Source organism: Tamandua tetradactyla, chromosome 19 (genome assembly GCF_023851605.1).
Source record: "Tamandua tetradactyla isolate mTamTet1 chromosome 19, mTamTet1.pri, whole genome shotgun sequence".
NCBI classification, from domain to species: domain Eukaryota; kingdom Metazoa; phylum Chordata; class Mammalia; order Pilosa; family Myrmecophagidae; genus Tamandua; species Tamandua tetradactyla.
This window is the reverse complement of record NC_135345.1, coordinates 31,771,578-31,795,205: the sequence shown is the minus strand read 5'-3', so window position 1 is coordinate 31,795,205 and position 23,628 is coordinate 31,771,578. Positions and strand designations below refer to the sequence as shown.

Here is a 23,628-nt window from a genome sequence, read left to right as displayed (position 1 = left end):
GCCAAAGAGTGGCGTCTGCTGGGCAGGCTAGGAAAGCACAGCTTTGGGGAGCCAATTAAAAAAGGGGCTTTGGTATGTTTCCTGACTCACTATCCAGAGCACTATGGAACTGGTCTGCATACACTCTTCAAAGGATCCTGGCCTTGTTTTGATCAGTTAAACATGGAAACTCATCTAGATAATCTGATGTCTAGACATCAGCAAAAATTATAATCCATACTAATAAACAGGAAGATATAGCCCACTCAAAGGAAGAAATTAAAAACCAGAAGAGACACAGAATTTGGAAAGAAACAGATCAAAATATTCAAACAAATTTTCTAAACCAATTCAAGGAGAGAAATGAAAATATGGCTAAAGAGAAAAAGAATATCGAGATGTCACTGGGTGAGCATAAAGAATAACTTGAAAGCATGTAAAGAAAAAAAAAGCAGAACATAAGGGAATTAAAGACATGACTGAAGACAGTAAAAATATGCTAGAGGTATACAGGAGCAGACTTGGCAGGTAAAAGAAAGGATCAACAAATTAGAAGGCAGGACATCCAAAATCATACAGAAGGAAGAAGAGATAGAAGAAAGAATGGAAATAATGGAGCAGGGTCTCAAACAGTTGAATGCCAGCATGAAGTGCACAAACATGCATCTTGGGTGTTCCAGAAGGAGAAAAGAAGGTAAAGGGTCAGAAAATATCTTTGAGTAAATAATGGCCTAAAATTCCCCAACTCATATGAAAGACTTAAATATACACGTTCAAGAACTACAACATACTTCAAACAAAATAAATCTTAATAGACCTACCCCAAGACACAAATTAATCAGATTATCAAATGCCAAAGTTAAATAGAGAATGCTGAAAGCAGCAAGAAAAAAGTGATTTATTACATAAAAGGGAACTGCAATAAGTCTACATGCCAGTTTTTCATTAGAAACCATGTAGGTGAGAAGGCAGTGGTATGATATATTTAAGGTACTGAAAAAGAAAAACCACCAGCCAGGATTCTTTAACTGTCAAAGCTGTCCTTCAAAAATGAGGGAAAGTTTAAAATACTTGCAAACAGAAACTGAGAGATTTCCTCAACATTAGACTTTCCCCAATATTAAAGCGAGCTCTGGGGATGAAAGGAAAAGACAGGAGAGAGAAGCTTGGAGGAGAGTGAAGAAATGAAGATTATCAGCATAGATAATTAAAAGGGTAAAAAAGAGATAAAAATAAGATATAACATATAAAAGTCAAGAATAAAATGGTTGAAGTAAATAATGCCTTTATTCCAATAACATTCAATGTTAATGTAAAGACACCAATAAAGGACACAAATTGGGAAAATGACAAAAAATATATACGATACATATACATGCAGTCTATAAGGACTCACCTTAGATCCAGTGAAAAAAAATCAGGTTGATTTTGAAAGATTGGAAAAATATATTTCACGCTAATAGTAACCAAAAAAATTGGGAGCACTATATTAATAGTACACAAACTAGACTTTAAATGCAATAATGGTATGAGACAAAGAAGGACACCATATATTAATAAAAGGGCAATTAACCAAAAGAATCACCAGAGTGTCAAATATACATGAGGCAAACACTGGCAAAACTGAAGGAAGAAATAGATGTCTCTACTAAAGAGACTTCATTGTACTGCTCTCATCAGTAAATAGAACATCTAGAAAGTAGATCACTAAGGAAACTGAAGAGTGAGAATATGGTGAATATAGAGGACATTGCATCCCCAAAACTACAGGATATTCATCCTCTTAAGCGTTCATGGATCATTCTCTAGGAGAGACCAAATGTTGGGTAACAAAACAGGTCTCAATATATTTAAAAAGATTGAAATTATACACAGCACTTTCTCTGGCCATAATGGAATGAAGTTGGAAATCAATTCACAAATATGTGGTGGTTAAACAGCACAGTCTTAAAAGACCAGTGGATCAAAGAAGAAAATGCAAGAGAAATCAGCAATTATCCTGAGATAAATGAAAATTAGAACACAATATATCAAAGCTTATGGGATACAGTGAAGGCAGTGCCAAGAGGGAAATTTATGGCCCTAAACACCTATATTAAAAGAGAAGAAAGAGAATAAAATCAAAAACTTAACTTCACATCTGGAGGAACTAGAAAAAGAAAAGCAAACTAATCTGAGAGCAAGCAGAAGGAAAGAAACAGCAAAGACTACAGCAGAAATAAATGAAACTGAGAATAAAAAACAATACAGAGAATAAACAAAACCAAAAATTAGTTATTTGAGGTCAATAAAATTGACAAACCCTTAGCTAGAGTGATGAAAAAAAAAAGGAAAGAGAGAAGCTAGACTCTATCATCACATCAAAAGAATTATACACCACAAAGAAGTGTGTTTTATCCGGGGCATGCAAGGGTGGTTCAATGCAAGATAATCAATCAGTGTGATACACCACCTTAACAAATTGAAGGGGAGAAAGCACATGTGCACCTTGATTGACCCACAAAGGGCATTTGACAAAATCCAGCATCCTTTCTTGTTAAAAATATGTTAAAAGACAGAAATAAAAGGAAATTTCCTCAACATGATTAAGGGCATATATGAAAAATTCACAGCTACCATTGTACTCAATGGTTGAAAAACTGAAAGTTTTCCCTTTAAGATAAGGGACAAGACAAGGATACACATGTCACCACTGTTTTTCAACCTTGTACTGGAATTTCTAGCCAGAGGAATTAAGCAAGAAAAATAATAAAAGGCATCCAAATTAGAAAGAAAGAAGTAAAACTTTCACTATTCACAGACAGTCCTACATATAAAAAGTCCTGAAAAATCTACAACAACTAGAGATAATTTACATGTTCAGCAAAGTGTCAGGATACAATATCAAAATGCAAAAATCAGCAGTATTTCTATACACTAATAATGAACAATCTGAGGAGGAAATCAAGAAAAATTTCATTTACAGTATCAATTAAAAGAATCAAATATGTAAGAATAAATTTAACCAAGAAGGTAAAGGACCCATTTACAGAAAACTTTGCTTACAGAAATCAAAGAAGACTTAAATAAATGGAAGGACATTCCATGTTCATGGATTGGAAGACTAAATATTGTTAGGATGTCAATTCTACCCAAATTGATTTACAGATTAAACAAAATCACAATCAAAATTCCAATAACCTACTTTGCAGAATTGGAAAATCCAGTTATCAGACTTATTTGGAATGGCAAGAGGCCTCAAAGAGGATAAAGCATCTTGTAAAAGAAGAACAAAGTTGAGGACTAAAACTTCCTGACGTTCAAGCATATTAAAAGGCTACAGTGGTCAAAACAGCATGGTAGTGGTATAATGATAGGTACACCAACCAATGGAATTGAATTGAGGGTTCAGATATAGACTCTTACATCTATGGCTAATTGATATTTGACAAGGCTGCCAAGTCCTCCCACTGTGACAGAATACTCTATCCAACAAATGATGATGGGAGAATTGGCTATCCATATCCAAAAGAATGAAAGATGACCCCAACCTCACACACTGTATAAATACTCAAAATGGCTCAAAGATCTAAATAGAAAAGCAAAAACCATAAAACACCTAGAAGAAAATGTAGATAGGCATCTTTAGAATCGTAGGGTAGACAATGTTTCCTAAGTTTTATACCCAAAATACCAGCAACAAAACAAACAAACAAAAAAATCCTTAAATGGGGCCTCTTCAAAATTAAAAACTTCTGTGCTCCAAAAGACTATGTCAAAAAAGTGAAAAAGCAGCCTACACGATGGGAGAAAATATTTGGAAACCACATAAAAAATAAGGGCTTATGTCTAGAATATATAAAGAAATCTTATAGGTAAACCATAAAAAGACAACCCAATTTTCAAAAATGAGAAAAGACACGAATAGCTAATTTTCCAAACAGGAAATCAAATGGCACAAAACACATGAAAAGTTACTCAATGTCACTAACTCTTCGGAAAACGCAAATCAAAACCTCAATGGAATATCATTTCACACCTATTAGAATGGCCAGAATTAAAAAAAGAAAAAAACAGAACACTAAAAGTATTGGAAAGGATGAAGAGAAAGAGAAACACTCATTCACTGCTAATGGGAATGTAAAATGGTGCAGATGCTGTGGAAGAAAGTCCGTTGGTACCTCAGGAAGCTAAGTATAGAAATGCTTTATGATCCAGCATTCCCATTATTAGGTTTATGCCCAGAAGAACTGAAAGCACAGGCATGAGCAGACATTTGCACACAGATGTTCATAGAGGCATTCTTCACAATTTTTCAAAAGAATGGAAGCAACCCAAATGTCTTATCAAGCATTGAATGGCTTCAACCCTACAAGAAAAGCATTCTTATTTACAGTCAGGTAAACTGAATTCTGATGATTATTCAAAATCACATCATCAGTCAATGACCAAAAAAAAAACCAGGAGGATTTGAAACCATATCTCCCTGACAGCTTACTTTCTTACTTTTCCATTACACAAGTGCTTTTCATACAATAGGTAGCAACAATTTAGAAAGTGGGTTGCAGCCAGGATTTGAAATATATATATATATACAATAATAAAGAAAAGGCAAGGTTAAAAAAGAAGAAAAAAATATATCAGTGTGCATCACATCAAGTTAAAGCATACACTTTTTGATAAAACTGTTACAGGGATATGTGCATGTGTGTATCTATGTATTTACTGGGTTGCCTTGGAAATCGTGTTTCTTATGTCTGGAGCAGTAAAAAAAAGTTAAAAAGACACAGTACCATGCCACATTCCATAGGCTGGTGTGACCTCAGTCAAACAAATATTTATTCTAGATGTCCCAAATTGCTGAGATGTTGATCCAATAATTGGTTGTGACCTACACATACTCTGAAAGTATTTAAAGGAAAACAAAAGCAAAATCAAATATAGGTGTGTGTATATTCATATGCATATACATCAGACATATACACACACTACATACACACATATAAATAAAGTAGTGTGCTCTGTCTCATTCTCAGGAAATACTGAGGGAGTTTGCTTGGTTAATACTGCGTGATGATGGTTATCCTATCATCACTAACAAGCAGAGTGTGTTGATACATCAATTAAATTTTATGTTCCTTGGGTTTTTCCTTTATAGAAGAGAAGATAATAATTCCTTATCTCTAATTATCTCCATGGGACTCTGAGCCATTTAGGCAAACGTCAGTGTTATTAGAGTAATTGTCAAGGGAATGGTGTGTGTGTGTGTGTTCATGTGCATGGGTGCATGGGTGCATGTGAGAAAGAGAGAGAGAGAGAGAGTTTGCTTAAGAGATGGAAACCAATGCTGATGAAAGAATGGAAAGAATGGCAAAGTGTCAGATAAGGCAAGCCATGCATCACATTAACAGAAAAATCTCAGCTCCTTGGGAGTATTATCACCGGTCTGACTTTGTGGACAATAAGATTCATAGGCGAGGAAATGGAAAATATGAAGAGCTTGAGAAATTGGGTAAAGCAGCCATAGATACAGAAAGATATTTACAATGCTAGCTAAGCTGCAATGCCTACTTACCTCTGGCTTGGGTTCAATCCCCAGTAATTGCAGTTATTGCTAAGTCAGTGGCTTCATAAGCAAAAGCTTTACTTCGTTTTTATCTTCTTTTAGTTCTTCAGAGAGTAAGGCGTAATTAAAGATTTATTTTCCCACATGACCTAAGCTCAAAGATGGGAGATACAGCAAGTGCATAATTTATTTATTTTATCAACTGGCGCAAAGAAAAGAGGTTTCTAGCGAGCATCATCTGCGCTGTAAAGAAGCTTTCTCAGCATTTCTGACCCCCAAATTGTAGTGTCCAAAACAAGACTAGTGCTCCCATTTATTTGGTGGCCTTAAAGGCTGTTCCTTTGCTTTTAGACCAGCTATATTATTCAGTCACAAAAAGTTTTGAATCTGTTACTTTACATATGACCCACATTTATATCTCAGCTCTATTAAGCTGAGATTCAGGAAAAGGCACAAAACCCAAACTTTTCAATTTAAGGAATATTTCTGAAGGGTTAGTTTCAACAAAACTCCTTAAAAATGGGAAGGTAAAACCTACAAGCTGCATAAATGAAGATTCAATTTTGACCAGTTTTAAGTTAATATGAGAGCAGCAGATGGTGTGACTTATTGAAAGCACTCTTCAATTTTCTGGGCAAAGTAATTTCCTAAATGAAAGGGCTCCTTTAGGCACGCAAAACCGCATTCCAAAGCTGTTAAGAGACCTAACTGCAATCGCAGAGCTAGAAGTGCTGGTAGAGGACAAGTAGAACTCAGCAAAATTGCTTCCTAATCTGTGGCAGAGCTAACACAAATTCCTCAATGATCTCTCCTTGCTGGGAACATCATATCTGTGTTTATGCATGTGAGTCTGGATATTGATAGTTGTTGGTTTTGCCTGCCCAGAATCCATCATTAATTTTCTGGTAGGTTGGTAACAGGACCTAGTCCTGGTCAATCATTTTTCCCATATTCATCTAACCACAGTTTTGGTCAGGACTGAAAAAAAAAAAACTAACCAATTAGTCCATCCCCCAGCCTCTCACAAAGACGGATGGAGGAAACAGATGTGTGCTGGGTTGGTTCAATCAGAGCAAACATCGTGGTCTTAGAGTTGAGAAGGTATAAATCCAATTTGCAGAGAACAGGAAAAGGAACAACGAGACCCACACAGAGGAGAGCAAACTGATCAATGAAGCAACTAAATCAGAGAGATCAAAGCTGTGGCAATCCTCTCCCTCTAGACACAAAGTTGCGCGTGCCAATAAATTCAATTTCGCCTCCTCCACGTTTGTTTGACACTAATTCACTCCATCCTTCTCTGATATTTATTTTATATTAATTTTTGCTGCTCTCTGTTATTCTTTGTTATCTATATTAGAAACTATCGGCTTGCATCTTGGCCAAACAAGGAATCAGCTGGCTTCAGAGTCTACAGGTAACCTCAAGAAATAATTATCACAATAAGGAAAAAAAAAAAAAAAAAAAGAAACACTCTATCAAGGAAGACAGAAGTTAGGAAACAGAAGAACTCGTCTCTGTGCTTGTTTGTTTTGGCTTATTTTGTTTGCTTCAAATGACACAATGCAGATGATAAAGTACGCTAATGGAAATGCAGTGCAGAGGTGTTTATCTTGAGCTATGCTCATACTGATTTCACTGTTTTTCACTGAATCATGAGGATGCCTCTGTGGCCTGTAAGTTACACATTTTCTAGATATTTCTTTAACACTGTACATGATTTGGTTAGATTATTTTAATTAAGCTGTCTCTATGAAAAGTCCTTCAAAATAAAAATTTTCTACAGGGACCTTAAAAGCTGGGATTTTATTTTCCTTGTGCGGTTTTATTTTCCTGAACTATGGATGATAATTTGCATATTAGAGACCCATAGAAAGAACAACAAATACCACCTTTTATTGCTGAATATTCTTCTTCAGCTAAACTTCCTGGTTTCCTTCAACTATTACTAGGTATTACATTTGCCAAGACATTGTAGTTCATCCTAAATGAAGAAATACTTGAAGCGTACCCCATTAAATAGCCCATGAGTCAATCTGATATGTTAGTTAAGAATGGGGTTCAGAATAGCATGTTCTGAAATGGAAACTATGAATAGGGTTTAGGGCATCTGTTAACTACTGAACATGTATGCAAAATATTTTCAGAAATGTAAGTCTGGTTAATTGATGAGGGAAAGATTTTGGCTTTCATCAAATTCTCAAAGAGTTCTATAATCCAAAAAGTCCTGGACACGAGTAAGCGAAGGAATTTTGGTCTTTGTCTTGGTTTCCTAAGTCTGCCATAACAATGTACCACAAGTTGGACGGCTGAAAACAGAAGAAATGTATCATTTCACAGCTCTGGAGTCTAGGATTATGAAATCGGTAGGGGAAAAGTCTTTCCTGCCGCTTCCTAGTCTCTGGAATCCTTGAACTTCTATCTCTGCCACAGCCATCACAGGACGTTCTCTCCTGCCTCTATCAGTCTCCTCTCCCTTTTTTAAAAGGACACCAGTCATATTGGATTAAAGGGTCACCTTTATTCAGTTTGGCCCCATCTTGCCAAATAACATCTTCAAAGACCCTATTTCCAAGTAAGGTCATGTTCACAAGGTTATGGTTAGGACAGAACATGTCTTTGAGGTGGGTGAGGATGTGCACAATTCAACCAATTAACAGTCCTCTTAGAAGAGAAAATCAGTGATTAAAGGTTGATTCTGTATTTTCTTCAGAATTTCCATTTTCTCTTTATCTTATTGAAAACCTGTGTCAGTGTGATGTCAGTATCTGCAGGTGCCAGGGATGTGAATACGTAAAAATAACCATGATATAACCTGCGCAATATTGCATATCATCATGATAACAATTGCTTTACTGTTCAGTGGTCAGTATCTCTGCCAGGAAGGAGAATGCAAATGAGAATTAGAGGAAAGAAGCATGTATCCATGGTTTCACAATTAAACTCAGTACAGACAGATATGAACAAAAGAGGCCAATTTATAAACTTTCAAGGATATAGTTACTTAAATCATAGGAATGCAGGGTTTGGGGAAAAAACCTTGCAAAGATTACACCAGTATGACTCATGTGATCACAGTTCTAAAATTTAAAATGATCTTATATAAAGATTTTCCTTTTAATGCAGATTCAGTTATCTTAGTTCTGGAAAACAAACATTCTATGTGCTTTTATGACTGGAAATCACATTCAGATTCACTTAGGGAAAGAAGGGAAGGAAGAAGAGAAGGGGGAAGGAAAAGAAGAAAGAAGAGTAGGAGGGAGAGAAGGAATCCTAATTAATGTATCGACAGAATGTTTGCCATTTTTATGACACTTGTCTTCTGGTATACATATATCTATAAGCCCTCCCCCCATGAACTTTTTTTCATACCTGTTTTTATGTTTGTTTGTTTTTTGCTGCAAGCAAAGTAAATCAATGTCTCATGGAAATTTAGTCCTCCATTTAGAAAAATGAAGTAAAATCCTCCAAAACTTGTACTGATTGAACCAACCAAATTTCCATACCTAGACTAGAATTAGCAGTGACACTTCTCCATCTCCATTATTGATTCCAATGTAAATCATCTAAAAACAAAATTTCGCCTAAAGCTATATATACTAAACTTTCAACCAAATGCCAATCTAAAAATAAGAAAAAAGAAATTTTTGGAAAAGTAGACTAGAAAAAAACTTAATAGAGTTTAAAGCAATATTCCTCAGCACTGATGCGAGAGATTTAAATTATGAGTGTGGTCCCAGCATTGTGGGGACACAACAAGCTCCAAAGAAGGTAGAGGGATAGAGGATACGCCTATGTTATTGGTATATTGCCTAGTTTTTTTTTTAGGTCAGGTTTTATTTTATTTTGCTTCACCTTATTTTATTTCTATTAAGTACAAGCATCACTGACTTAGGCATATCTTTCTTTAATAGTTACAACTTCCTCTCTTACTACTCATCCTACTAATCAATACACGATGACGTAGCCAGAGTAATTTCCTTTTCATAAGGCACTTACCATTTCCTGACACTTTTCACATTTCTTCCCTAATTATTTTCTGCTTTTGACACCAGATATAGACCTCTTGTCCTCCCTCCTAGGCATTTATTTTCCACACACGGCTCCAACTTCTGTTCAGCCTGGCCTGTCAATTTATATTTTAGCTTTTTTGCCTTTGTTCCTATCACTCTCCCAAAACACTATGACTGCCTTGGCTTGCTAGGTCTGCTATAACAAAGGACCACAGACTAGCTGGCTTTAAATAGCTGAAATGTCTAGAGGCCAAAAGTCTGAATTAAGGAATTGGGAACACCGTGCTTCCCATGAAGTCTCAGGGTTCAGGGGTTATCAATGGTTCATGACATTCCTTGGCTTGTGGTATAACTCAGTCTCTAGCTCTCTGTGTCTCTTGCTCTCTTTCATTGTCTGTACAAATTCCCTTTGCTTCTAAGAGACCAATGATACTTGATTAAGGGCCTACCTTAATCCAGGTTGGCTTCATCTGAACTAACAGCACCTTCAGAAATCCTGTTTATAAATAAGTTCACATTCACACAACCAGGGGTTAGGATGTGAACACGTCTTTTGGTCCATCAAAATGGCCTAGTCAAACCTCATCTGTACCAGTTAAGTAGTCTTTTTTTCACCTAATAGTCACTACTATTGTCACTAAATATATCTGAAAATTTTCATGATGCTCCCCAATCATTGCTAAGGAAAAACTGAAATGGAGGGAAATTTGAAAATAAGACAACATTAGCCAGGGGGAATGGTGGAGAATATACTGCAAAATACATGTCATAGGCAATGACTCATATCTCTACCCTATAGGCCTCAAGTAAATACCTGTCCTCTGGAATCTAAAGCATTTTTAAACTAAAGCTCTTAATAAATGCACCCCAAAATGCGAGTGCCGTATTATAATACAAATGCACAGTATTCAAATGCTGTATCCTTCCTTCCAAATTCATTAAGTTTCATGAATTATTCATTACTATCCATAAAACCTTTACTTAAAAATCTTTTCTGGATCTTAAATATAAGAAGGTAATAATAAGAACCGTTGTTTTAACTTCTCACATCCTATGTATGCTAAGCCCAAAATAAATGTACATTTACTGTATAACACCTATTCAGTATATGTTTACTGCAATCTACCTGTAAATAATTTCCATTTTGATTTGCTTTTCTATAAAAAGGAGAAGATATAAAATAAAAATAGTAGCATTATAGGTTGAAGGTAACGAATACTGCAATCCATTATCTACTTTGGCTGGTAAAATATAATTCTTAAATCAAGAAGCAATGGAAAAAGCATGACCAAGGATGAACTGGGTTAATTCTTCACAGCTGATCATGGAACACCATCAATCACTTAGGAATGTTACAGACATTGTTGGTTAGAGGTAACAAGTGCTCTCTGGAGACCAATAGAACTGCAGAAAGTACTAACATAACTGTTAGCACACTATTTAAACCTAGTGAAACTAATTTTCACCCTATCTCATATGACAGAAGAGAACCTTCCAGGGTCCTGTTGAATTTAACAGCCTAATGTCTGACCAGCACCAGGCCTACATAACTTCTTAAATAAATCTCTGCAGAAGGAATAAACAAACTACAGTGTAGAAGATGTGCAATGAATTAGTATTAGGAATATATAATTCTTAAATCAAGAAGCAATGGAAAAAGCATGGAGTCAGACGATTCCAAATTACCAAAGGTAACCAACCAACCCAGTGCTGAGATGCTTTCAGTCTATTTGAATAGAAATGACTGATGTATAAGCCTACAGACAGAGAAAGGGATAACAGAATATTCTGGAAATAACAAAAGCACCTACTATCCATGTTCTGATTTTTCAACAAAGAGAATAGATAAGCTTGGGTGAGTCACTTAAGACAATGATTTCTCCAATATTAACATGATTTTTCTATGGTCCTACCTCTAAAATATTATGATTTAGGGGAGGAGCTCAAAGTACCATGAGAAAAGACCTATCGGATGCAGGCTGGAAAAAGAAGTGAGAGGAGGGGATTGTATATATCCGAGAGTTACCATAAACAGTAGTACATTTTTAAGAGCCACAATTAAGAAAGGGTCCAAGGACTATAACGGAAGAGCACATGTTAAATGCCTTAATGATGCCAGTAATGGTCCCTGTCTTAGTAGAAAGGGGAAGTCACCTAGGAAACCAATATGACAGTGAAAGATTCATAAAATGTCTCTAAGTGAAGGAAACACTAATGCCATTTTATCCAAGTCTACAAGGTCCATCTTAAATAACGAAATCTCTGAACCATTAATTTGTAGAGTTCACAAGTTCTGTGAAAGTGATTCAGATTTTTAATCATTAAATTAAAAAAATGGTTCCAAATATAGATATGTAACAAAAGCACACTGTATATTCCTGTGGATTGGATTTATCCAAACCAGTGTCAAGTGGCATTTATATTACAACCATTAGGCACATCACAAGGCTCAACCTACGGAAATGAAAATACTTAAATTTTAAACTGAACCTCATGACCCCAGGAACAGACTGCCAAACCACTAATTTGTCAAGAATATAATCTACATAATTTAAGGAAAGTGAGGACCTACTAGCTAGATGATTATAGTTAGTTCCTAGCAAGCAATTCTCATTATTAAGATATATATTTTTCAATGAAATTTATATTCTTAAGTGACAAACATTTTTAGGCATTTTTATTAGCATTTTCTTTTGACTTCTCTATTTCCTCTGTTAAATATTCATCCTTATTTATATGTTTCAAAAATTATAAGTCAAGTTAATTTAATTAACATAATGAGAAAAATTACAATAGCCAAGAGATTTATCCCTGCCATACTCCCATGGAAGCTTTTCAATTGTACAATAACAAAATATTATACAACTTTTTATATTTAAGAAGATTTACAATGGTATATAAATCTCTAGATAGAAAGGATGCATATTTTATACCCAAGTCGACTCCAAGGAAAGATTCCATTTATTGAATTCTATTTACCTTAAAATTCTCACTTCAATAGCCATACAAAATTTCTGGTACAGCATGGATGGAGTATAAAATGATTGTCTTAACAGTTTCATGACTTTGTCCTCCCTAGTTGAACAGAAACAGTACAGAAAATAGAAGAAACTATTCTTCCATGTTAATATAACTGAACAATCAGAAAAAGAATTTACACAGGCCTGAGTAATCATTATGCATTCATTTAGTTCACTCCTTGACATGAATTTAGCAAAAATAAAATTCAATAATACATCTCAGTGCTGAGTAACAAGGGAAGCCAATTAAAACAATAATGGCCAATATGAGTAGGTAACATTTGCTGAGTGCTTATTAAGTGCCAGGCACTGGTCTAACTGCTTTGCATGTATTAATTTGCTGAATCCTCATAACCAAACTTAAAGGTAGGCACTATTATCATCTCTACTTTAATAAATGAAGAATCAAAACATTAAGTAAATGCCCAAGATCAAACACAAGGAAGGGGCAGTCTGGCTTCATAGTCTTTGCTCTCATCCATTACATTACACTGCCTCTGCAGAGGCAGAGCTACATACTAACTTCTATAATGAGCTAGGATATATGTGGATGATTTATGTGCACGGTCCTCATTTTATTAATGAGAGGCTGATACAGAGGTTAAGCCATTTGAAATCACAGCTACTCCATGAAAGGGAGAATATGAATTTGCATGCATCCGAACGCAAAGTCACAGTTTGCTTCAAAATGTTCATGTCCAAGTTATTATGGGCCATCATCAAACACAGGGTGCACAAAACACAGGCAAAATCCAGCATATCACTGTTTTTTGTTGTTGTTGTAAACAAAGTTTTATTGGAATCCAGTCATGCCAATTTATTTATGTCTCTGGCTGCTTTTGTGCAACAACGGCACAGTTAAATAGTTTCAACAGAGACCACGGGGCTCACAAAGCCCAAATTATTTACTGTCTGACTCTTTACAGAAAAAGTCTGCTGACCCCAGTTTAGAGTATCCCTGGCCAAGATTTCAGCAAAAAAATGAAAAGAATAATAACAATTATTATTGCCATGTTTTGTACTTAATCTATTAAGAGGCGGTAGTTGCTAAACAAATAAAAAAGGAAACAAAGGAGCCTAACATGCCCTTAAGGATATTTAGAGTCAAGGAGATTACTTGTTTTGAAAAGTGTATCAGAGATTGTTAGCTGACTATCAAAATTTGTGTGTGTTTGTAGACTTATAGTTAGTGTGTGTGTGTGTTTGTAGATTTATAATTGGTATGTGTATGTGCATATTTGTAGATTTATAATTGGGAAGTGGTTGCCCATACAGGGTGACAACGTTTCTTTGCCCCCATCGGCTCTAGTAAATATTGGCTATAGTGTACATGTGAATAGTACACAGCAATAAAAGATTAGTAGAAGCAAAATGGCCAGAGTGATTAAGACATGTATGCCTTCTTCAGGCTGGGTGGAGAAGATCAAGAAGAGTGTTCAGAAGCCTTAGGAGTGATAGAATATCAAGATGCAAGGAGCCAGGGTCTTGAAGAAATGCATAGACCAAAACACACTCCCCAACCTCTGTCACTGGCCCTCATGTAAGGAAAATAAAGTTCTATTGGGTTAAGTCCTGAGAATGTCAGGGTTTTTCTGTTATATCAGTTATCATTACTTTAAATAGTAAATACAAAGTCAAGTGTTCCACGTTCTCTAGAACTTGAGGGCCCACAGCTGTTATTGTGATTGGCCTACAAATGTTTTCAAATCAAATGGGAAGGGGCATCAACAAAATGAAGTTCACAAGCACATTAACCTAAACTCAAGCAGCATTTGCCATCAGCACAAATGCCACAAGAGAGTCAAATAAAATATGACAAGAGGCCATCCAGACAACTGCAATTGGATGAGCAAAAAAACAAGGAAACCCTAAGAATTTAGGGTATAGAAAATCCTTAAAGTCACCAGGAAGCACTACTTGTGAATACCTGGGAGAGAAAGGCAGCCCAAAGATCAATCTGATACCTGCACATATCTGTGCTAAAGCAAAATATTAAACAAGAGGTGACAATAAATGACTTGCAGACACCTATACACAACATTTCTGCAAACAGGGGCTTCCAAGTAAAACCAAGGTGTGATGTTTCCTTGGGTGAAAGGGGGAAATCAATTGGTGCTATTTTTGCACTTCCTAGACAGAACTACACACCTAGGGATCAGTTTCTGTCAAAGATGGGTCTTTAAACTTATAACTCCATTGAAGCTATGATTAAGAACATTTACCTGTCTTGAATAAAGGAAGGTGAGAAGCCTAATGTAATATCATCAAAGGAGATATTTTATCTTTCCTGTTCTTCTCTTTTTTAAAAAAATGTAAGCCCATCTTTATTTTCTGAATTTTCATAGGCTTAGTTATGATTAGCCAGCTTTGATAATGTTTCTGTTGCCCTTGACAGAAAACTTCTTTTCACATGAGGTCCCAATGAGACTGTAGATTTATCTTCCAGGGCAACGTGCTGCTGCAAAATCAGTGGGTATACTGAGACCCTGGAATTGGCCTTCTGCTTTGTGACATTCTGTGCTATCTGACAGAAGGAATCCAAGATTATCATATTGTTCTTTATCACTAGCTAAAAAAAGAAAAAAAAAAGGTAACATACTGGCTTGCTTTCTTTTGATTTAGCATATTTTTAATGCATTCTTTTTCATTTTCCTATTTTTTTCATATGAGTGAACTATTTTTGCACATAAAACCTCAAAAACAGAGAAAAAATTATTTAAGTGGAAGTCACACTATACATCACAAAGCGAGAGTTATAGACAAAAACATCTGTCAACATATGGCCATGCAAATGCATTGCAACAATTTAGGGCTTGACAGTTTTACATTTGGATGTGCTCTTGAGTAAAAGAACAAATGATTTTTGTTTTCTTGGATTCTAAAACAATAGGACTATTCAGGGATCAAGAATTCTCCACAGTAGATCCTGGCTTTCATCAGTCACACTTACATAAATAGAAATTTTTTCATCATAGAGTTCATCATTTGGTTGTACAATTTAAATGTTTAGAAGGTACAAAAAGAACATAAACATATTAAACAGAAATGATTGACATTATACAAAAAGAAGTGTTTGAATAAAAATCATAAAATGGACAGCAATGAAGACCTCTCATCTAAAGTAGCTAATTCAGACAATATATTGTGCCTGCTCACAAATGTTCAGGAAAAGGCACAGACAACACAGCAAGGAACTTAATTGAATGGTACAGTGTTAAAATTGGGGTTTTAAAATCTGACATACCACCTGAATCTCAGCTCTACCATTTTGTATGAGCCTAACATGCAAATGAACCCAAGTCATCATTTTCATATTTAAAATAGCATTAGAATAGGGAGTAAATGAGGTGATGTATGCAAAACACTTAGCAACATGCTTGGCATATAGGAATTTTGCCAGAAATGGTAGTTTTAAAAAGTGAATATTCATAGCAGTTGGTATCATTAACTGAAGCCCCAGATAGTAGTGCATGAATTTTTATTTCTGTCAGAATATATTTCTGACAGCACTACCAAAAAGTAGTGAAAAATGATGGATTTTACAAGATGTATAATGATGGATAATAACTATTAATAATAACTAATGTGGTTTCAAATTCAAGCCTCTTTTAAGGAAAGGTTTTGTGACATCCTCGTATAGAAACACTAGCATGACTGACAGCCCTGAATTTTAACATATATTAAAAATGCCATGCAGTTTTTAAGCTACACTCCTAATCTGGAACTATATGTTAGTTTCTCAAAATGAGAATTTCATCTCTGATAAAATTCAAACAGCTCTTGTGAATAGCCCTACAATCAGACTGAAAAATGAATGTTTTTCTACCTCAGGTGATCTGTAAGGGTGATCAAATGACACATCACCCTAAACAGTCTCTCTTCATATTTTCCACAAGAAAAATATCAATAAATCACCAATCCTTAACCTTCTGTGGGCCCCTTCCCAATGAAAGATACTGTTTTCAGACTCTCAAGTGGATACACATCTATATAAGCCCTTCCTTCCCCCAAGGAACTTAGAATGTAGGCGATGAGACCCAGGAGAAAAACATAAAGAGTAAGAATGTAAGGGTTTTGGGGTATGCCATAAACCATATCAGAAGAGGCTATTTCACTGCTTCTTATAATATAATTATTTTATTATCAGGTGACCTGTAGTTTATGACAAGTGCCCTAAACAATCCCAAAGCAATTCACAAATCGTACCCACTGTCTCACTGCCTGGAGTCAATATCCTTTAATAATCAAACAATTTCCTGGAGATGGGCCTTTGAGAAATATCAAGTTGGCCCCTCACCTCCAGCCCCACCTTCTCTCCCTTTGCACACAGAGGCTGGTCGAAGCGGGTTAATGGAATCAAATCAGAACTGAAGGTTCCAAGCAGTAATAAATCTCAGTCTGTGGTTTGTGCTTCTGGAAAGGCCCGGTGAGCCTGGACATTAGCCTGGGCTGACATATCAATCTGATCTCATCACTTTGGGCAAACAGAATCTCTAGCTCTATCTAGATAATAGCAAGTAAAGGTACTAGAAAGAAATTTGCCATTTCTAGCCCATGAATCTTACTTTTAACTCACACGTATGGGTAGGCATATACTTCTTTTCCTTTCTCCCTTTTGTCTAGTTCTGTGCTCTGGCCAAATAAATAAATAAAAATAGCAGGTTTGCTGCCCTGTCAAATGAGGGCTGCATATAGAAACTTCTTTACTGGTCATTAGAGAGCTTCATCTGTACATTTCAAGCCCTAATTCTATAAACTATTGTCTTAGTCCACTTTACCATGTAAGGATTTCAGAGAAAGGAGTAAAAATACATCAAAAAAAAAAAAAAGAACTTTTTTTTTTTTTTTTGTCCAAGATGCTATTTGTGGAGAGCATTTTCCTTTTATGGACATGGCCAGAAAGCAAATGATTGCTCAGCAAAGCTGTGTAAGCAAAATCTCCATTCACCTCATTTCACAGAAATGCAACCTGAAAAACCGAACAGAAAAGTTTAGAAATGGAGTAAATTCGCTCTAATGTTAAAACAATCAGCATTAAAAAAGCCTCTGCTAAAAATGTCTAAGCCAAATAAGAGAGGAAGCAGTATATAATGGAAATAGCATGAGTTTTACGGTCAAACAAATCTCAGTTTCAGGTTTAACTATACGTAAACTAAGCATCTCTTTCCTTAAATTTACAAAGTAAGTAATGATTCCTTTTTCTTGACAATTTCAGAGAATCAAAAGAAATAATGTAGAAATGTTAAGTAATTAATTTAGGTAATGAGCAAAATTAAACTTTTCAACCCCCCACCCCTTTTCCTACACATAAAGTTAAATTTCTTGGTATACTACTTTAGCATGAAAATGCCAGCTTCATCTTACCAAGGAACTCAGTCAGGATAATGGAAGTTGCCAAGGGGCACTGACCAAAGATAGCACAAGAGCTCAGTTAATAAGAGAGTTTTAAAAAGACAAGAATGCAGTGATATCATGTTCACTTAAAACATGGGGATTCAACTATACAAGCTCAGGCACAAATACAGAGAGAGAATTCACTTGTCCAAGTGATTTTGTGTGATTTTTTCCACTTCATAAGTATAGATTCCCAAATGACAGTGAGATGATAGACATGTCTGCTTTCCCCTTAGCAGTCTTAGTTCCCACCATCCTCCCAGTGTGTGAGAATCTCCCCATGCCAAGTGTGATTTCAGAGTCAAATAACACATACTTTTTATACAACACGGTTCTAAAGTAAGCCATATACTTTAGCTAGCACCTACCTCAAGAATGTATTGTTCAGCCAGAATAGAAAGGAGGCATGCCAGTTTTTATCCGTTCCTTGCTGGGAGGTTTACTAAGATAATTTTCTTCTCTAAATGCAGACTTACTAAATCAAAACCCTTCATAAGATATAATGCCACCGTGAATCATTAAGAATATCGATAAATTACTGTTACCCTCAACTAATCTCTTATGGCTAAAATAACATTGGCTCTTAGAGATTTACGAGATATTGCTTAAAATATTAAGGACAATGGTTTACTCAGATGCTCAAATTCCTCTACAAGATTTATTGAACATTCTAAAAGTGATAGCCCTGCTTCTGTTTAAGATTCCCTAAGGGATGGGGACTTACCACTTCCCAGTGATACTCTGGTTTTTGGATGTGCTCCATTTGAATGTCCTGATACTATTCAACGTCCTTTTCTGTAGCTTTCCGTTACTGGCCTATATCAACCTAATTTTTCTTGAACCATGACAAATCTTCAGATATTTCAAATTTTAGCATGCAGTCTTATGAACATCCAAAGTCTTATATTCTCCCCAAGTCAAACATTATTAATATCTTCAGCCTTTCCTTTTATGGTTCCTTCATCGTTCTGATTTTTTATCTCAAATTATTCCAGTTTCTGAATGTGCTGTGTCACTTGTTCCCAACATCAAACACAATAAAACTACTAGGGTATGACTAGTATGAGACCATCTATTATGTGATTTTTTCCATCTGTTATACTCTTGTTTGTGCACCCTAAAATCTCATGAGCTTTCATTTCATTGTGAAACCCACATTCAGTGCTCACCCATGTTGAGCTTCTATCGTGTGAAACTCCTGAAGACTGTTCATATGTGCTGCTCTTGAAGTTTATCTCCCTCATTTGGTATGTGTATATTGTCCCTTTGCTTCATTTCTCAATACTCATACTAAATAACATCTTATAAGTTTCCAGCCCTAATTGAGCCTGAAAGACCATTTTGGATTTGTTCACAAGGAGACCTTTCCATCTTTGGCCCAGTCACAGAGTCTTGGTAATCAGGAAAGTGGAATAGCATCAGGGGTTTCCTCAGCTTAACACTGAAAATGCTTAAGTTTTCATGCACAATGTAAAACCATTGTTTGGAGGGAATATAAATGTAGACTGTACACTGATTCTCCCTATTGTGCAATAAATGGTTTTGTCATCCACTCAAGTTTAGGGTAAAGCCTATTGGCCACATTTCCAGGAAGGAGAAAAATGTTAAAACTCACTATTTTCCTTAGTAAACTCAGCTAGCTATAACATCGGATGTGTGTGTGTCTGTGTGTTTGTTTTTTATTATTTTTCATTTGTGATGTAAACAATTAAAGGACATTCTCATAGTGATTGTTTATTAACTTTGAGCTGATGACTTCTTTCTTAAACGTAAGAAAATAATTAATATTGTGTTTATGGCTTTATCTACATCTCTGTTTCTCACTGTGAGCCTGATTGACTGAGGTCAGAGGACAGGATTTATTATTTTTGTTTCTAGTATAATTAATATGATCCTAGTGTAATTAATACATCCTACTGAATGAGTAAATATATAAATGAATGAATGAAAAGGTCACACAATTCAAAATCAATACGGGAACAAAGAGTTGGTCTTGGAATAATTAACCAACTTCCTCTCTGGTTGCAAAATTCATCTGCCAGTCTTTTGTACACTGTGTTGAGCCGATTACAGATTAAAGTAATTACAGTGCATTCTTGATTACTGGCATGCAGTCTTGCAATTTTGTGGATCACAACTAATTTCAAACTTATCTGCTGCCACCCAGCATATGTCTGAGTTAGAGTCAGCCTTACTGATAACAGGTGCATCCTTCAGAAAAGCACATTTATGTTGATATTAATGCAGAGAATATATAATTATGAAATTCATTCTGGTGGAATCCGGAGAGAGCCTACAAGCCTTCCAAAATAAAATGCAGGTTGTATTTCTATTTTAATTCCCAGAGCAAATGAGGTGACTTGGTTAAAAATATTCAAACAATGTATCCATAAATTCCAATAACAACATGATGAAGCATACTTAGTATTCAGCCTCTTCTTTAGAATGAAACTTGCTACTTGCCTCTATCGTTATACTTTATTCATTCATTCTGCCATCCAACAAATATTTATGACTGCTACACTGCTGGACGATGTGCTAGGTGTTATTGGTCTAGCATTAGGCAAGACAAGCGTGATTGATTACTGACTTCAAAAGGCTTAAAATCTGCTATTGAGATAGACTTTGAGCTAGCCAGGACAATGTCCTCCCAAAGACACCCATAACCTAATTCACAAGATCTCTGATTATGTTCGGTTTCATAGCAAGGAGGAACTACGTTTGCAGGTACAATTAAGATTGTCAATCAGCTGGCCTTAAAATAGGGAAATTACCCTAGCTTGTATGGCTTGGTCAAATGTAGTCATGCAGATATTTAAATTGGGCAGAGTGAGAGAGAAGAATCAGAGGCAAGAAGACAGCATTTTGGGAAACACCTGAACACATGTTGCTGCCTTTGAAGATGAAAGGAGATGACAAGCCAAGGTATGCAGGTAGTCTCTAGGACCTGGAAAGGGCAAAAACTGGATTTTCCCTAGAGCCTAGAAAGAAGTACAGTCCTGTTGACACCTCTTTTAGCCCAATGAGACCCATTTAAGTTTTTGACCTTTAGAAGTGTAAGACAGTGTCATGGTCATGCTCATGTGTCAACTTGGCCAGGAGGTGTTACCTGTTTGTCTGGCTGGGCAAGTGTTAGCCTGTCTTCTGCAATGAGGACATTTCATAGAATTAAATCATGATCATGTCAGCTGCATCCACAGCTGATTCCATTTGTAATCAGCCAAAGGGGAGTGTCTTCTGCAGTGAATGATGCTTAATCTGATCACTGGAAGCCTTTTAAGGAGGATTCAGAAGAGACAGGCTCTCTTCCTGTCTCGGCTTGGGAGCCTATCCTGTGGAGGTCGTCCAGACCCTCCATCGGAATCATCAGCTCCACAGCCTGCCCTGAGGATTTTGGACTCCGCATTCCCACAGTTATGTGAGACACTTTTATAAATTTTATATTTGCGAGGTTTCTTGTTGGTTCTGTTTCTCTAGAGAACCCTAACTAATACAGACAGTAAATCTGCTTTGGTTTGTTGTCACAAGGTTTGTAGCAATTTGTTACAGCAGCAACAGAAAACAAATACAGACTTTAAATAAATAATCAGTAACATAAAACCTCAATTGCAATAGCATAAAGCTGGATAGAGATGGGAAGAAAATATTCTGTGTATGTACTCAGTTCAGTTGTCAGGAAAGTCTTCCCAGACATTCAAGCCGAGATTTCAAACATAAGGAAGAGATGGCTAAGTGAAATCAGCATGGAAGAGTTTTGTAGGTAGAGAGAACACACATGAGGGATGTGCGGAAAGAAGAAATCTGGTATTACTCAACGCCTGCATAGCTGGTGGGGCTGATGCAGAATAATTTAGTGAAGAAGAAGCCTAAGGTGATACCAAGGAAATTGCTGGAAATAGATCAGGCACTGCCTAAAGGCCATATTATAGATGCTCACCTTCAACCTGTGAACAATGGAAGACCACTGAGGGGTTTTACACAGGAGAAAGATGTGACTAGATTGGTGGTGTTAGAAAATCAATGAGGTTGCCTTATGGAGAATGGTTTGAACTGGGAAAAGGCATGTGTATAGAGGGGGAAGATGATCGATGCTATCTTAGCAGTGCAAATGAGATAATGGTGGTTGGTACGGGACTGGAGGCAAGGGAAATGTAAAGAAAGATTGAGTCAGGATATTTTAGGAGGTGGACTATATAGAACCCGGCAATTATTTGGATGTGGGATGAAAAGAGAAGGAGGCAGCAGCAACTCCCAGTTGCTGTCATAACAATAGAGTGGAAAGCAGATCCATAAACTGAGATGGAGAGTACGGAGATGAAACAGCCTAGTAAAAACACCAGAGCTTCATTTCTTTTTTCTTTAAAAAACGTTTTTTGTTTTTGCGAAAGCTAATATATATACAGAAAAGTGCTCGGTTTCAAAGTACAGTTTAACAAGTAGTTATAGAGCAAATTCAAATTATAATATGGGTTACAGTTTCACAATTTCAGCTGTTTTCTTCTGGTTGTTCTAATACACTAGAAACTAAAAAGAAATATCCATACAACGATTCAGTAGTCACAATCATTTTTAAATTCTAACTTCTGTATTACAGCTCCTCCCTTTCATTTGCTCACTATATTGGTTTTTTTTAATAAAAATAAAAAATAAAAAGACACCACTTACCTCCACAAGTACTGTAAACCATCCTTGGGGAGGGCTAAATTGTATGGAAGATTATTAAAATAACCGCTTTAAGAATGGGAAAATCATCTGCTAATCCCAACAAAACATCTGCTGTGGGATGTGATTCTCCCTGCCCACATGGGACATGACTCCCAAGGATGAGCCTGGTCCTGGCATTGTGAGATCGAGAATGTCTTCTTCACAAAAAAAGGGAAAAGAAACAGAGCTTCATTTTTGAGTATGCTCAGATTGAGATGCCAATGACAAAACTAGGTAGAAATGATGAACAGGAAAGTGAAACACTAGGTCTTTCAGTTTCCATCAGGATGGCAAATAGTTGGTGTGTTTACTGCCATCCCTTCCTAATATATCTGGAATTTGGTGTCAGATGTCATCTCATAATAGTATTTCCTGTCGCAACCATCAAATGAGGGTTGCTGGCATTGGAAAATAAATCTATTTTCTTTCTGTGTTATAGACTATGAACAGTGGAAAATATTAAATAGTTATTGGAACTACCATTAAAAAGGAAAAAAATGCTAATACATTATGAGATATTTTTAAATGCTTGAATCTACTTCTCTCATCTTTTGTGGTTCCTCCAACTTTTCTAATTAAATTTATTTTTGAAATGGTTCCCCTCAAATATCCCCACTGCAAGGTACTTAATAACCCCTTTATACCATTTCCATTCCTTTTTACCTGGCACATAATTCTTTATTGGAAGGAGCCCATGACTATAACTCCAAATTGCAGTCTTAGACCTAGCCCTATTTCTGAAAAACCATTTTTCTTTTGGAAAGTCACTTTGCATTTTTGCTGTGGGTTTCAACAGTAAAATTAGTGTCATGTACTAAAAACTTTGGTTTTCTAAAGGCCTAAAACGCTATAATCTTATTCTAAAATGAGATTACGTTTCCGTTTGTCACTGTGAGATTGCACACCACCTGTTAAATGTGATTCCTGTCTGCACGCCTAAGCAGTTATCTCCTTTTATTAATGGTATGCTGAA

The 23,628-nt window shown here is 36.0% G+C and overlaps 1 protein-coding gene and 1 long non-coding RNA gene across 6 annotated transcripts in view; one reads left to right on the top strand and one right to left on the bottom strand.

Annotated features, from left to right (window-relative positions):
* Positions 1 to 23,628, bottom strand: part of PCDH7 (protocadherin 7) — a 408,495-nt gene that overhangs the window by 244,250 nt on the left and 140,617 nt on the right. The window lies entirely within an intron of this gene.
* Positions 1 to 23,628, top strand: part of LOC143663117 (uncharacterized) — a 74,656-nt gene that overhangs the window by 18,359 nt on the left and 32,669 nt on the right. The window contains exon 4 of one of the 4 annotated variants that reach the window (XR_013165813.1): positions 13,966 to 14,126. The exons of 2 other annotated variants lie outside the window; for them this stretch is intronic. This is a non-coding gene — a long non-coding RNA (uncharacterized LOC143663117). Of the gene's footprint in view, positions 1 to 6,884; positions 7,117 to 13,965; positions 14,127 to 23,628 lie in introns of those variants that run through there. One more of the 4 variants, XR_013165811.1, reaches the window with a different exon arrangement.